The sequence below is a fragment of the Onychostoma macrolepis genome, chromosome 15 (assembly GCF_012432095.1).
Source record: "Onychostoma macrolepis isolate SWU-2019 chromosome 15, ASM1243209v1, whole genome shotgun sequence".
Taxonomy (NCBI): Eukaryota; Metazoa; Chordata; class Actinopteri; order Cypriniformes; family Cyprinidae; genus Onychostoma; species Onychostoma macrolepis.
In genome coordinates this window covers 15,427,806-15,444,633 of record NC_081169.1, presented here as the reverse complement: position 1 = coordinate 15,444,633, position 16,828 = coordinate 15,427,806, and the positions used below count along the sequence as shown (strand labels likewise).

General features: G+C 36.9%; 1 protein-coding gene across 1 annotated transcript in view; it reads right to left on the bottom strand.

Moving 5' to 3' along the window:
• grik4 (glutamate receptor, ionotropic, kainate 4) overlaps positions 1-16,828 on the bottom strand; it is a 371,474-nt gene that overhangs the window by 299,359 nt on the left and 55,287 nt on the right. The gene's annotated exons all lie outside the window — the stretch shown is intronic.

The following is a 16,828-nucleotide window of genomic DNA, read 5'->3' as shown; positions in this document are numbered from 1 at the left end:
AGACTGTTATTTAAAAAGGCTATTATGTGTTGTAAAGTGTGTTTTTAGTGATTGATAAACACCATTTAATAATGTTTAATAATTTTTTTAAACTATAAAAATATGTTTATGTAGTTCCCCAGCAATTTCTTATGATGCCCAAATAATAAATCTTAGTTGAGGTAACATATAAAACACATGGAGTAAATGGTTAAATTTTAATTGACATAACTTGCTGTAGTCTTCTAAATGTTTGACCAATTAAAACATTTTAGTTGAATGGACTATAAAACTAGTTCAGTAAAGGTTGAGCCAACTAAAAAATTACAATTCAGATAACACTTTGAAGTCAGAAATTGACTGAACGTAAAATTTCCATAGAACTAGTTACTAAATAATAATTAGTTGAAACTGCTTGAAATTTTTTACAGTGTGGATAAATGATAGAACAATAGCTAGAACAACAGAATGATAGACAGAATATTAAAACGATAGAAGGATATAGGTTGAGTGATAATGATAGAACAATAAATAGAACAATTGAATAAATAGATAAATAGAACAACAGAATGATAGATAGAAGATAAATAGAATAGATGGAATGAGTACTGTAGAATGACAGACTGTAATGATAGATAGACAGACAGATGGATGGATGTTTAGGTGATGAATTCATCATTCTCCACTATCTTTGTCCTAACAGGTTAATCAGATCTGAAGTTTAATTATATAGACCTTGGACCTGCATTAATTGTGTCACTCTTGGAGAGCGTATCTACATTAAAACACACAATAAATTTACTCGTAAACGAGCCAAAAAAGAAAGAAAATGGGGGCCGAAGTGTCTGCAGCCAGGGAAGAAGAATTAGCTTGCCGGGCCTCTAACCAGAAAAACAGTGATTCATCACAGAGCTGGAGCAGGAAATGATAAGAATGAAGTGTCTCAGAAAAGGAAGTGCTGTTATCTGACATTGTGAAAGAGAGAGAGAGAGGTGTGTGTGCCAGAGCCCTTGCAGGACAGAAGACTCTCATTTAGGCATCAGTGGTGAATAGCAGTGAACTTCCTCTGGTCTGGAGACTGTGACGTGCCTGGACTCATGAGCAGCCACTTCCTGAAGCCGGGCCGTTAAATCAGACACAGGCAGCAGCTGGGCCATCAGCATCAGCCACCTCCAACCCTGAGAAAGGCCACATGGGAAAACAGCAGTGCCAGGGCACCCAAAGTAACACTGCCTAGATCAGTGGTTCACAACTGGCAAGTCTATTCCAACAGAATAGACAGGTCGAGGACAGCAGGGAAAACAAAACAAAACTATGCTAAATGCGAATAGTAAAGAGCAACTTTATTATACAAAGTTAGGACTGAAAATAAAAATAGTCTTACCAAAGGGAGGAGAAAACATTGATGTCAAAGGCCGTATCAAATTAAACTCTACAGTATTCTGGAAACGCAAATGAATCTTTGGAAGAATCTAGTCAAATCAGCAAAAGCAACATGGACATTTTCATACAACTCAATGTTGGTTTCTTTGTTTGCATATAATTTTGGTTCTGGTGTTGGCTAACCACTTGAGGTCTAGAAAATGATCTATAATATTTTCTTATGTCTCATGATAATTATTTTTATGTATAAATAGCCTATAAAATATTTTTAATTAATACTTTTATTCAGCATCTCTTCTTTTGCAAGTTCTTTTGAACTTTCTATTCATCAAAGAATCTTTCTATAAATCAAAAGAAAAAAGATATGGTTTTCACAAAAATATTAAGAAACAAGGGTTTTCAACATTATTAATAATGGAAAATGTTTCTTAAGGACCAAATCAGCATATTAGAATGATTTCTGATTGTTAATTTAATTCCAGGTGTGTCTCCTAAATTCCCTCGTTTACCTGTCTTTAAAGCCCCTGTCCTTTCAGTTCTTATTTGTCAGGTCTACTGGTTACTACGTGTGTGAGTCCTATTGTGGATTATCTCACGAGTTCCTTGATTAAAGTCTGTTTACACATTTCCACGACTCCTGCGTGCTTCCTCCACAGCAAACCGTGACAGAAGAGCCAACCAAAACAATTACCTCCGTGTGTCTACCTTCCGTTTTTGTTTCCTGTTTTTTTCCAGGGGGACAGATCTCTCGAGGACCATTCAAGATTGTTCCTGTGTTTAGTTAACACCACCAGCTACCCGGATGACGCGCTCTGCTCATTCTATGACACAAGCCTCTACTCCAGATCTACTCCAGACCCAGAGCCCAGCCCACCATCAGTCTGAGCCCACCGATGACGGTGAGCCATTTCCCGCTGCGATCAACGAGCCAGCATCGAGCGACTGAACGGAAGATCGTCCCGGAAGTTGAGCCCAACACTTCAGATCAGGTGCCAGAGCCAGCGACAGTGCCCACCATGAGGAAGCCAGATTAACATTTATTATGAATTATTATTAATAATGGCATTATATGTAAGAAAACCTTTTTTTTTTTTTTTTTTTTTTTGCACTCTAATCATCATTTCTTTTGATTTTGCACTCCTTTCTCCACTTCCAACAAATGCCTGAAAAGCAATTTATGAAAACGCTGTTGGATATTCAATAACTGATAGCATTTAAGTAAAAAAAATATACATGTATATCTCTTGATGTCCCATGTAAAAATCTGAGTCCTGTAGCAATACCAGTTGAGAACCACTGTCATAGGTGTCACCAATCAGATGTCAAGCGTCAACAAAAATCAATTAGGATAAGGATAACACAAGATATCCGTATTTTCTGAGACTGTGAGAGATTTTGTGTGCCGTGTCAATACGGTTTTCTTTTAGATGGGCTGACGGCTTTACCTAAAGTCTGTAACACTTTGACCTTCCAGCTTGGGGAACTTCTGAGACATGCACCAGAAAGACAAAGCCCACCAGATGGGTAATTACAGAAACGTAAGGTGTCACAATGCAGCATATTTAAGGCGGCAACAGTGATATAAAATACAACATAAGGGCACCAGTGTAGGCGGTGCAGAAATGTGGACATTATCTTCAACCTCCAGCAGATGGATTACATGTTGTAAACATCCCATTACGGTTACACGTCAATCCTTGTTAATTAAACAAATTGTCAATGTTGTGACACGGTTTCTGCTCGCCACATCAAGCACGTCTTCATGTAAATAGATTCGGTCTAAGTCTCTCATAATTTAGCTGGTTTATGCTTCATCAGCAAGCAACAGCGTCAGCTCCACGGATCTCATGCAGGATGTGAGGAGAGCTGAGCGAGGTTATCATCACAGCACTCTTGAGGACTCCATCCACAGCTCATTTTCACAAGTGCCCCTCAGAAATGCACACACATACTCTGGGTTGCTTTCCAAATAGCTCCATTGGCGAGGGTTGGTATAGTTACAACAACGCTGCCAAGCGTGGCTGCTTCGATAATTGAGGAAATTTAAATGACATTCACTAAAACTCCACAGAAAAGTCACAGTTCCCATATGTTTAATTACGCAAGAAGATTTGCATAGTAACCATTTGATGTATAAGTAGAAGCATTTCCATATCAAGTGGAATGTGTTTGACTGAAAAACCTGAAAAGACATTTTACATTCATTGAGTGATGTCTATTATTAAAACATCCCAAAAAAGGATTACAACATAAAAGTTTCATTTTGGAAATTGTGACTCATGTACCACTAATCCCACTAGATTTCTTTCTACTCAAAAATACTATTTTGATCTCAAGTGGTATGTGAGTGCTTTTTATGAATCATTCAAAATGATAAAAACTATCATGACGACTCATTTGATTCATATGGTGTCTGTTGCATTAAACTGAAGATTAACAAATGAAGACAAATATTCAGAAGGTGCAGTAAAGCAAAAAACTATTTACTGTACAATACAAGCAGTGTTGGGGAAAGTTACTTTTTAAAGTAATGCAATATTGCATTACTCCCTAAAAAAGTAACTAATTACGTTACTTAGTTACTTTTATGGAAAGTAATGTGTTGCGTTACTTTTTAAATCTGGGCAGGGCTTGCTTGCTTGTTTTTAATACAAAAAAAAAAAGGGTTGTAAAAAGCCCTTTCACAACAAAAGTTAAATGAATACGCCTCAGGCTGAAGGAAATGAAAATTCATGTCTAAACAGTAGAGGGCGCAGATCAAACAAATTGCATGAAGAATATGACACAGAAGAAGACTATTCAGCAATACATTATTCAGCAATAATAAAAATGAAACCCAAATGTGTCATCTTTGCTTATTATCTGAATTGGATCATGGAAGGTCAGTAGCAAAGACACTGGTTAATAAAATGGGATTAAATACATAAATTATATTTGTCTTATTTAACATATTTAATTATTGCAGGTTTTTATAATATTCTGAGTTTGCCTTTGACTGTTTTTATTCATTTTGAGGAATCTGTTTTGTGCAGGTGAGATGAGTAAATACATGTTCATATTTAGTCTAGAACTACAGTAAGCATCATTTTCATACAGCGCACACAATGCCTCTGCACTTAATCCTGATTTCTCTCAACATGGCAACGCGAGAGCTGTCAGTCAAGACATGGGAAACAAAGGAGTTATTTATGTGAAAAAGTAACTCAGATATTTCCTTCTAAATTAAAAAGTAATGCGTTACTTTACTAGTTACTTAAAAAGTAATGTGATTACGTAACTCGTGTTACTTGTAATGCGTTACCCCCAACACTGCATACAAGCAAATGTCACGATGAAAGAAGAAGTTTCACCCTGCTAAGATAAAACAAAGACCATTTTCAAGTGCAAAAAAACTTTGTGATTTCACCCCGGGTGCCACCTTGAAATTGCATCAACAACAGAATGTGGCCCGAAAATACATGCCTGACATTAATTTTGAAGTTCACTTTGATTATTATAGGACAGTATGTCATCTTTATCTTTCCCTGCTCGAGTTGATGTCATTAGACTGTTTCATTAAAGTCGCTCTGTGCAGTGAACTCATTCAAACTCATACTGCAGCTCATTACGGGCCCAGGGCTGCATTTGCTCATAAAGCAGCCACATATCTATCATTTACTCTGTGTGTGTGTGTGTGTGTGTGTGTGTTGCTTGTAACGGTACATTACATAAGTAAACTTGTGCTCCATCTAGCCAGGAAAGCAAATGCACCAGGCTGTGACTGGACTGGACTGTTTTCCCATTGGACGGTCCAGATACACCAACTGGACCGCTCTAATCTAATATCTCACACAGCCATGCCACAAAATATATTCTAACCTTATTAATGAATGCATGAAGGTATCCAAAAGACTGTAACTGATTATGATGCAACCAGAAGCCTCAAGAGCAAGCGTGGGACAAGGTCAAAAACAAATTGACGCACGATGGGTGAACGGGTCGTGCATTAGCTTGCAAGGACAGTCGTCACCAAAGCTATTTCTGCTGCTTAGGACAGTGTGCGATGCACATTGCTAACTTGACAAGACAACAACATAAAATGAATTTACAGGGAATTGAATCAGAACAAACATACCTGTGTAACATTTTCATTGTGTGCTGTTTTTGACAGCAGAGATAAAAAAATAAAAGATTTTGCCAGTTAAAGGATAAATACAACATATTGCAACTGACAGTGTAGAAAAATTACTTTTAAAGTAAAAGCTGTGCTACTTTAATATCTATAATATATAATTAAATAATAATATAGAAATAATTGCATATATTTCATTTTTGGAGGGGGATTTTACAGAACATTATTGTGTTACTCATTAAAAGTGCAGTAATTAATGTTACATATTTACTTTTTATGCAAAATAAAGTTATAATATTGTTTTGTTTTGTTTTGTTTTGGTTGTATTTGCCAGTGACTAAATAGAGTCGCTGTACTATTTTTAAAATTTTTTTTTTTTTTTACTGATATTATAATCTAAGTTTATTGAATAGCATTTTAAAGTAAAGCCATCCGATTACATAAAACATTTTGCCCACAACACTGGCGACTGAATGCTGCTTTATTTCAAAGGCCGCTTTTCTTTTCTGCTCACTTACTCCTCTTCACTCATCCTCAGGTGTTTTGTCGTCTTCCTGTGATGTATGTGTGAAACTATAGCATCCAAGAGCACCTTGACCTTGGACTTGCTCACTCTATGAGAATAAAAGCATTCTTTCCTTTCTCAAGATCCCATCCTCCGTGTTCTGACACCCACCGTCATGATGCTCCTAGATTACCATGTAACTGCAAAATGCAAAGCCGAAGCAAGGTGAGCCAGGACATATGCGTTTCTCAGATAAGCATCTTGTCTGCAAGCAATAGATTGTACCGCTGACTGTCTTCACTATCCCAGAGCCTGGGACTAATTTGACGGTCTCAATTGTGGATCGTCGGACAGTAATCGATTTTCCCTCCACTCCATTGACTGTCTGAATCAGACAATGGCCTGAAAAACAAATATTAACCAAAGTTCAAATACTCAATATTCACTAGAAAGGGTCTGCCACAGCCTTAAGAGCCTTAAGTCAACTGCATTTACCTGCATATTTGCATACCCACATATCTAAGTTCTCTTCCAAAAGTGAATTGCCTCACGAGCTAGTGAATAATTCAGATACTCTTAAAGGGCCACAGGCTTGACCACCAACTAATTTCACTGCTAAAATAAATAACTAAATAAAAAATATAAACCAGCCCAAGTTGGTTTGCAGTTCTTAGTTGGCTATTCTGTTGTGTGAATAGACATCCAACTCTAAGAAAAGAATGGAAAAGGTACTGATAATTTTCTGACAGGACACTATCCATTAAGTATACAGACATTTTCTTTAACCCTAAGACACAATACAATGTAATACAATGTCCTGTGGCTCAGTGGTAGAGCATTGCGTTAGCAGTGCAAAAGGTTGTGGGTTCAATTCCCAGGGAATTCCCAAGGAGCACACATACTGATAAAACAAAAATGTATAACCTGAATGCACTGTAAGTCGCTTTGGATAAAAGTGTCTGCTAAATGCATGAATGTAAATGTAAATACGGAAATTTCACTCAGATTGACCCAATTACAAGCACAGATACACTGGGCCCTGTTTTTATGTATATTTCTTAGAGTGTAAACCTGCTGAAGACCAGCTTGGACAGAGACCAGTTTAAACAATTAACCTATGACCTTCGTAAACCAGCTAGGACCAGCGAAACCTGCTTAAGGTGAAAAATACAGTTAAAATACTTTTGGAAAAAAACAATACAGAAAATTCCCTCATATTTACACAATACATTGGGCCCTATTTTTACTGATGTTTCTTTGAGTATAAACCAGATGAAGACCAGTTTGGCCAGGCTGAGATGAATTTAAACCAACTAAGACCAGTGAAATCTGCTTAGGGTAATTTAAGCAGTTTTTTCACGAGTGTTTGTTGTTAGCATGTTGCTAAGCTAATGAAAACAGGACCTAAAAATACAGACATACCAAGTAAAAAAAAAATGTTTCATTCCTTATCAGTCCTTATCAGTCCTGCAAGTAGGTCAAGAACCGGAACGCCATATGAATCCACACATGAATATGGTGATTCTCAAACTCTATATCTGGAAGGCTCACCCAGCCATTAGACTGATGAATGCAGTATTTGGCAGGTCGGCATTACATGTGTGATTTATGGCAGCGTGATCCTGAACAGTGTTGATTGGCCTGATTGTTTCATTCAGTCCCAGGAGCTACTGTACCTGAGCAGCATACAGCTACATCAAGGGAAATCAGAAGATTTGCTTTCATGGGCAGGTAGAGATTGGCAGTCAGCAGAATGACTATGAAACCAGATTCAAAAAAAGCTGCTTTTGGACTAGTTTCTGTTTGCACACTTTCTGGGATCTCCTTGCAAATAAAGCAGAGAAAATATTGCCGTACTGTGCAGAGGGTTCCAGTAGCATTCAGTCTGTGAAATGAGTCAACGCTGTGGGAAGCTGCGATCTCATATTTCTTTCTCTATACTTTTTCTTTACCTTCACCCGACACTCTAACTAAAACAGAGAAAAGTTTGGCGGATGTGCACACATCAATTTTCTCTGTGGAATTTGCATCCAAGGTGAACGCTCGCTGTCTCACAGACACAGTATGAGATGTGTTAGCAAAGCCTGGGCTCGTTCTAGGAAAAGACTCTCATTATCAACAGGCTAAACATTAAAAGCCCATTCAGTTACACAGCAGCATCAAATTACATTATGATAATCTCCATTGTCAAAGAGACAGATTCTGAGAAAGGCCTTTGGGGACATATGCAAGCATGCTGGCAAAACAACCTTGAGACATCTGGTACATTAGAGAGGTGAAAGAACTTTGCATATGATGTTAAAGGGTGCGAAATGATTGAAAACATTCTTAGAAATGCCAAATGAATCCAATTAAAGTGGAAAACATGGTTATGTAGGGCTCTGTTTGTGTGTGGACAAATTATGTGTCAGTTCATTGAAAATGTAGAGATGATCTGCCATATCAAGCCTTCCTTATGTCACAGTAATGAAGTGCACAGTTTCTGCCTGTTCCTGCTGCTGCCTCCACATGGCCAATCCAAATTCGAACATATAGTACAAGTATATAGTACGTATACAGTAGTGGTCAAAAGATTTATAACCAAGAATTCAAGAAGTTTTCTTTTTCTTGTAGATTTATTATCTTTTTATTTATTTATTTATTAGAATTTATATATATATATATATATATATAGGGCTGGACAATAATTCAATATCAATATGTATCGTAATATAATTTTTTTCAATAACGGTGATATGATTTTTAAACACATTTCCGATATTTAGATATAAATTACGAGTGTTTCCCATACATTGATTTGTGGCGTTTGACTTCCTTGAATAAACATGAGCACTGCACGTTTCAAAAAGCGGGTGATTTATATGAATGTATCTCTGAAGGGAACCGACTGTCTTCAAAATAGTTTTGCTGGCATTTTCATTTTATCTGATAAAGTAGCGTTCATGAGCGGAGCTACTTAGATTACAGCCATTACTGGGGAAACCGCTAATTCTACCGCTCTCAAAGCGCCTCCTACTGGCAGAGAATCATATTCTACTCCGCTGTTTTCAACATAATAAATGTTTTCTGAGCAGCAAATCAGAACATTAGAATGATTTCTGAAGGATCATGTGACTGGAGTAATGATGCTAAAAATTCGAGAATGTTACTGTTTTTGCTGTATTTTGGATCAAATAAATGCAGGCTTGGTGAGCAGAAGAGAATACTTTAAAAAACAAAAAAATTACTGTTCAAAAATTTTTGACTGGTAGTGTATGTTAGCCTATACTAGGAGCAACGTAAGCTCCGGGGAGAAGCGCGTAGTCTCACGAGACTTTCGCGCCGCCTACATCATACACTCAACAGCCTTGTCAGGAACGCGCCTGCTTGAGAGACTTGAAGCTAGACTAAACGGTTTATAAAGTTTTAAGAATCTAAATTTTTCTTGAACTAAAGCATCGTTTCGCTTCAGAAGTTCTTTATTAACACCCGAGCCGTGTGGAGTAGTTTTGCGATGGATGGGTACTTTTTTTTCGGATTCAGAAACAGGGGCACCATTCACTGCAATTATACAGATTGGAACAGACAGGACAATGTTGAATATAACTCCGAATGTGTTCATCTGAAAGAGGAATGTCAGACGGTGAGTAAATCTTTGGCTAATTTTCATTTTTGGGTGAACTATCCCTTTAAGATTTCATATTTCTCAAAGAAGCGTTTCACAAAGGTTGCATTTATTTGATATACAGTAAAACTGTAATATTGTGAAATATTTAAAAATGTTTTATCATATAAATATATTTTAAAATATCATTTATTTCTGTGATGGCAAAGCTGAATTTTCAGCAGACAGTCTTGATCCTTCAGAAATCATTTTAATATGCTAATTTGGTGCTCGAGAAACATTTCTTGTTATTATCAATGTTGAAAACAGTTGTTCAGTTTAATATTTTGGGGGAAAACATTAAACATTCTTTGATGAATAGAAAGTTCAAAAGAAAAGCATTTATTTGAAATTTTTGTAACCCTAAAAATGTCTGTACTGTCACTTTTGATCAATATAATGCATCCTTGCTAAATTACAGTATTCATTTCTTTTGAACTATAGTGTATGTATACAAAAATTATTATTATTATTATATTTAAAAAATGGGGTATGTTTTCGGCATTCCCAGATTTGTGTAATTCTACAATCTGGCGCTTTTGCAGACATGGCATGCAAACAAAGAAAGCAGGTATTGGCAGGTGCAATTCATTTTTAGTGAACTCCCCTGAGTAGTGCGTTCCAGCAGCACATCTGATGGAACATCAGTCAGGACTCGCTGGACTTGTCTGGACAGACGTTTATGAAAGTCTAATGGGCCCTCTGCAACCGAAGTGGAGTGATAAGAAAAAGCCCTTTTTATCCAGCTACACAATGTCTCTGCCATCACAGATTGATCCGACAAATACAACAGCTTGTGTTTGTTGGGTAAACAGACTTAAGTGTGAAATTGTAGCTTTGGATTTGCTTTTTATACAATGTCACACAGGATTGTGATGGCTGGAAGACAATTTGCGATTCTTAAAGACTTTCAGCTTCACAATGAATCATTGAACAGAAAATGAAGTGAAACACCATTATGCAAGATAATAAATAATTAGTACAAAGTTGGTGTTTTTGTATATTCTCTGTAAAACATAATGCTCCATTTACAAAGTATTAAACTGCAATGAAATAAAAATGAGTTCTGAATCAAAACCACAAAGCATTTAAGATTAAAAACATTTCTATGAAAGTAAAGGCTTAAAGAAAGCTATAAAGATGGAATGATGAAACTGAAGTAATTATGGGTCTTATTAGATTACTCAAATATTACAAGTTGGATCATAAGCAGGAGTTACTGAGATCCACTTTGTTATTGTGCACTTTAGCATGGTACTTAACCTCAGTTTACTCTGAGGAGACGGTTGCTGCAATGAGGCTGTAGATAAAACGTGGGTGGAAAAGATTGACAAGCACATTTGCTTAATCAAGAGAGATGCATTCATTGGTGGTTGTCTGAGCTGTTGCATCCTGAATGTATAATGTGTATCTCAGCCATAATCTTGTAAGCCTCTGTAATAGAAGTTACAGATCTTCTATACTGCAGTGTATGCTAGCAAACACATCCAAATAACTCCACAATGAAGCTCAAATTCAATCACAACACAACATAGGGAGACCGGTGGCTAGTTGTCACACTTTATACTCCAGAATATATTTCCCAGGGTATGTTAAATATTTGAGTCAATTTCTGTAAATACAAACACTTTGAAGTGTTGACTTTCAAGAAACAGTTTTAGGTTACAATCCTAATGACAACTAGCCCCAGTCTGTGCTACATAATGGTGTTTGTGGCACAAAACAAATGCAATATGTGTCTGCCTCATGGGAAGGATAAAGGAACCTGCGTCATCTGGTTACATGCAAACAAAACAACAACAGTCACATCACCCAACTCAGCTTTAACCACCGGCTACGAGTGGCTGGAATCGAATCAGTTTTCCAGCACTGACTGATGACCAAGAGTGCAGCAGTTAAAAACGAATCTGTTCGCTTAAACATGGTCAGATTCCTAATTATGGAGGACTCAGATTGCTGACATAGTGAACATTGTCCTAATAATGCCCATGCAAGGCTGTTCAGCTTCAAATCTGCTGATGGAGGAGGATGGTCCCACGGTTTGAGCCAGAGATCCGTCTTTAAGACCTCAGGGCTTGTAACTTCAGGCCTTGACATGAGAAATATGTCCGACTGAATCTCACAGACTCTCCCAAGGTCCTATAAGAATCATCTAAGACATCTCTGTCTTAATCTTCCAGTAGTCTGTTTCTTACAGTACTTGAGAAGCCCAGAAACTGAAAGAAACCCTGTCGAGGTCTGTTATAATAATCACTAAAAGCTGAAGCAAGGCAGTTGCATCAGATTCGAGCTTCATAAGCATGCTAGCACCTGCCGCCAGAGCTTAAACTCATTCAAACTGAGCGCTAACCTGCCAACTGACCTGCTCTGCACCGAAACTCTACTCAAAATGTTTTGGACTCAACATGATGGGACTGCATGTCCTGCAGCCATAAAGGTAGGCGGTGATTTTCCCGTAAAGCTGTCAGTTGTACATTGACAGGTCACTTTCATAATCCAATAACTCCGCGAGCATAGAATGTCAATCCAGAGCTGCTATGCTGCATCTCACCAAATGTCAACATGTTAATCTATACCATTTCCCCTGCCTTAAAGGGATGGTTCACATAAAAATTTGAGGTCTGACATCATTTACTCACCCTCATGTCATTCCACATCTGTATGACTTCATTATGCAAGACAAAAAAGGAGAAATTTTGAAATTATTATAAAAGCAAATTAAGACTAGGGAAATCCAGTCAATTATTAACTCTCTGCAGTATGTGTGAGGAACAAAAATGTAATCCATTATGCAAAAAGTCTTGAACTAATCATTCTTTTAAAGCAGATCCTTGCAATTAATTTATGGATGCAGTTCACACAACAGGTCTGAGTGATTCATTCACAAATTGGACTGATCCTTTCTCAAGTTCAACTATATCACTGATTCAGTGGTTTAGTAATTACCAGCCCAGATCCATTCGAAAGTTCACCCCATTCTCAAATTCAATTCCATCAAATTGATCAATTCCATCAAATGCATTCCATTCTCAAGTTCAATTCACTGATTCAGTAAATAACAGCTAAGATTCGTTCTCAAGTTCAATTCACAGATTGAATGATTCAGTAAATAACAGCTAAGATCTACTCTCATGTTCAATTCACTGATTCAATGATTCAGTCAATAACAGCCTAAATCCATTCTCAAGTTCAACTCACTGATTCAGTCATCAACAGCCCAGATTCATTATCAAGTGCAACTCACTGATTCAATGATTCAATAAATAACAGCTAAGATCCATTCTCAAGTTCATTTCACTGACTCAATGATTCAGTAAATAACAGCTAAGATTCATGGCTCTAACAAGGTTTTGTTTCGTCCTCCATGGCAAGGGTCAGATTTATGTTTCTGCCGGTCGATGCCCACTGTTCACACTGCATAACGCGCACTTGTAATATCTAAGAGAGAGGGAGAGCATTTGTTCACATAAAACTGGACGCACCGGCGGCGCTCTCTCTCACTCATATAGTGAGGGAAATCCACCTGCGATCCGAGTGGAGAGGTTAGGCGACTCATGAACTGAATATGCGCTCTGCAGTAATAACGTGATCGGTGCCTATGGTCCATGCTGGTAGCTGTTCCGGGGCAGTTTTTTAGTTTTCATCTCCATAAACATATATATAGCAGCAAAGCTAATGCAGTGGCTGGAAATCTGTTTATCCTTCGGTTCCTCGTGCTTCCCCATCTTCATAGAGAACGCGGTTCATGGAACTTGCTCAGAGTCAGAGTGCTTTTGGAAAGCTGGAAATGGCGCGGCCGCGATTTCCACACATTTTCAGACACTGTGAACAGGGAAATCTATTTAGAGCACCTTATTGTATTAATTAAAATATCGATATTTGGCGCCAGATATCGATTCTCGTATCGCATGGAGAAGGATCGCGATATATCGCCATATCGATTTATTGTCCCACCCCTAGTAAATGGACTAAACGATTCTTCGACGCACATAATTTGCCTCGATGATTTTTTATTTTCGAGTTACTCAAGGAATCGTTTCAGCCCTGTATTCAATGATGCAGTAATTAACAGCTAATATCCATTTTCAAGCTCAACTCGCTGATTCAATGATTCAGTCACTAAAAGCCAAAATCCATTCTCAAGTTCAATTCACTGATTTAATGAATCAGTCATTAACCGCCAAGATTCGTTCTTAAATTCAACTCACTGTTTCAGTGATTAAGACATTAACAGTCCAGACACAGTCTCAAATTTAGCTCAATCATTAGTCATTAACCAGTAAAGAAAATTATCAGTAAATAATGACTGAAACAGATTTCTCGCATAAAGATTTCAGCACACCAGTCTTACAAACTACAAGCTCCAGTCCCATTCATTATAATTGCATAGAAGTCAGAGAAGAAATTAAGTCATACAACAGTTTGCAACAACATAAGGGTAAGTAATTTTTTTTTAAAAACACTGAACTAATATGCTAATCCTTTAACAATATTACTTTAGCTTGTTTAATTATTAACTTGATAGTTTTTAAAAAGGCCCCAGCGGTGCAATCCAAACAGCATCTATAGCTACCTCCAGCTGCGAAGAAACACAACATGGTGCTAACGCTGCAGTTCCAGTACCAATGTTCAATTAAAGCTGTTATGACAGTGCGAGAAGAAGACAGGGCAGTGGAGGAGTGAGATGGACTCCTCAGGCGGTGTAGAGATGCAGCTAATCGTGAGGGTGCGATATGGCACTGAAAGATAAGACTGTAACTCTACAGTCGGCTGATTTATGTTCGACACTGTTAGCAAGGCCAGATACACAGAGTGAAAGATATAAAAACATGAGAAAACAGAAAGATACAGCAAGCAGGCTTCGCAGTGCCTACAAAATCAAACAACAAACACTATTAGGGACCTATAGTCAATCTAGTGCCATTAGCAAAGAGCGTGGTGCGTTGGTGAGATGCCCATTCAATAAAAATAGAATTATGGTGCTCTGTATTTCTCTGAGGAAGTCACATAAAGCATAAATTATGACAAAAACATTACAAGTAATATCTCAGACGGTGATAGCTCCCACTGTTAAACAAACTAGCGCTGTCAATTCTGACGTCAATATGACCTTTTGTCAATACGCCCATTACATTTATGACATTTATATGCCATACTAACCAAAATAGTAATCAATGTCAAAAATAAGTGCGACTGGCTTGACATTAAACAGTAATATCAGATGTCAATCATTTTTCTCTATGGAATTTGGCATTATAGATCACAGTCATACATGATTACAAAACAGCTATACTTTGTAAAGTTTTTCATTCTAACTTTTTAACTGCAATTAATCACTAGTTTATAACATTGAAATTGAACTCAGACATTACGTAAACACTATGAATACCATTAACCTGAAAACAGTCAATTTAAGCTACTTTCTCTCTGAAATGGAAAAAGGTCAGCCTACACCAATTTGCGCTTGCTATTTTGGCATCTCTTGCTCTCTCTGTAAAACACAAATGCTCTTGTTTCCATCAGAGTATGATTCATTTTGCAGAGGTGTACTTGCCGTTGTGTCTCAAATGAGATGGTCATTTGGACAGGGCTGACACTGACTCACCCAGAAGCGGTAAACCTCGTCATGGGTTGTAATGAGCCAGCCGCCATTCCGCTGAGAGTGCAGAGTCACTCATGAGAGCTTCATATGTCACTGTGACATCCGCTGAGACAACACAAGGTGAAGCGATATGGAAAATATGAGGACATTAGTGTCTGGTCAGGCAGGTGATTGCAAGTGCCACTGGGAAGGTCATATAAGCTATCAAGCAAAAATATTTCCTGGTCACAGACTACAATCATAAGGTATCTCGGGATATACGGTATAATGGTATTTATGTCTGCTAACTTAGAATTTGGCTTCATTTGTTTGGCACTAAAATAAAATAAAACATCAGTTCAAACTTTTAAATGTAGATTACATAATGTTAAAATAATGAATTCATCGGTTGGAGCGATCAAAGGGACCATAACTGATTTCATGAGCCATTCGTACTGTAGACCTGCATGGCTTAATCTTTTAAACAAGCATATGTTTCTTTTTTTTTTTTTTAATTCTTTCATATGTATATGTTTCATTTTAACTGGTAAATGGTTATTTTGTGCTTGCATTCATTTAAACCATAATTTAGTAAGCAGTGAGACATAATAAAAGTTTGAAATTTTTGAAATAAACTACAGTTGAAACTACATAAAGTTGAAACCGTAAATTTATAAATACATTTTAAGCAATGACAACTAGATGAAACAAAAAAAGATTATATTAAACAGTACTGATAGTAAACAACTATTTCATCTTTTCAAATATCTTCTTATTTTGTTTTTGTATCTTTTTTTATATTTTAGAAATCTATAATTAACAAATGTTACTTCAAAATTATTAGCAAGCATGAAAAGTCACAGTGACAATAAATCATATAAACAATTCATTTTGAAAGCTGCAGTCCGCAACTTTTTTTGGTTAAAAATGATCCGAAATCAATATTTGAGCAAGTACATAACCAGCCAATGTTCAAAACTATTGCCTTACTTTAGCCCGATTCACAACTGTTATCTTATAATAATGTTTTCTAATTTGAGTGGTAGGTTTTGAGCTGGAAATTTGAGCATGGTACTGCGTCATTACATCACATCTGTAAACATAAAGAAGTTGTCCCAGCTAGTAGGCTATAGCACAGCAGCTGGAATAATTAAATGTATCATTTTGATGGCGGATTGTAATCCAGAAAGTATTATGTGTTTATGAAACACGTGAATAAAATGAAATTATATTCCAGTTTTAAATGTTCTTCTGATTACAGATAGCCTGAATTTACACAAGATTTGTATTTTAAAGAAAACCAGTTCGAAGGGAGCATAGTTTGCTTTTTGAGTTAAAAGAATTTCTTAATATGAAATTCGAATGGTATGACAATTAGATTAAACTGTACAGAAATTGAAATCTACACAGTAATACACACTATACTCATAGTGACGCAATGCTGATGTTGTTATTTTGAGAATAAAGTATAACAATAATAATAATTTGCACGGTTTGATGTGATATGAGCTAACCGATCTTTAGATTAAATCACCATTGGTAGCACGATTTATGGTAATGCTTTTTTCCTCGGTTGGTCAGAACAAATGTGACTGACTTGTAACTTACTTGTTCAGATTGCGAAGT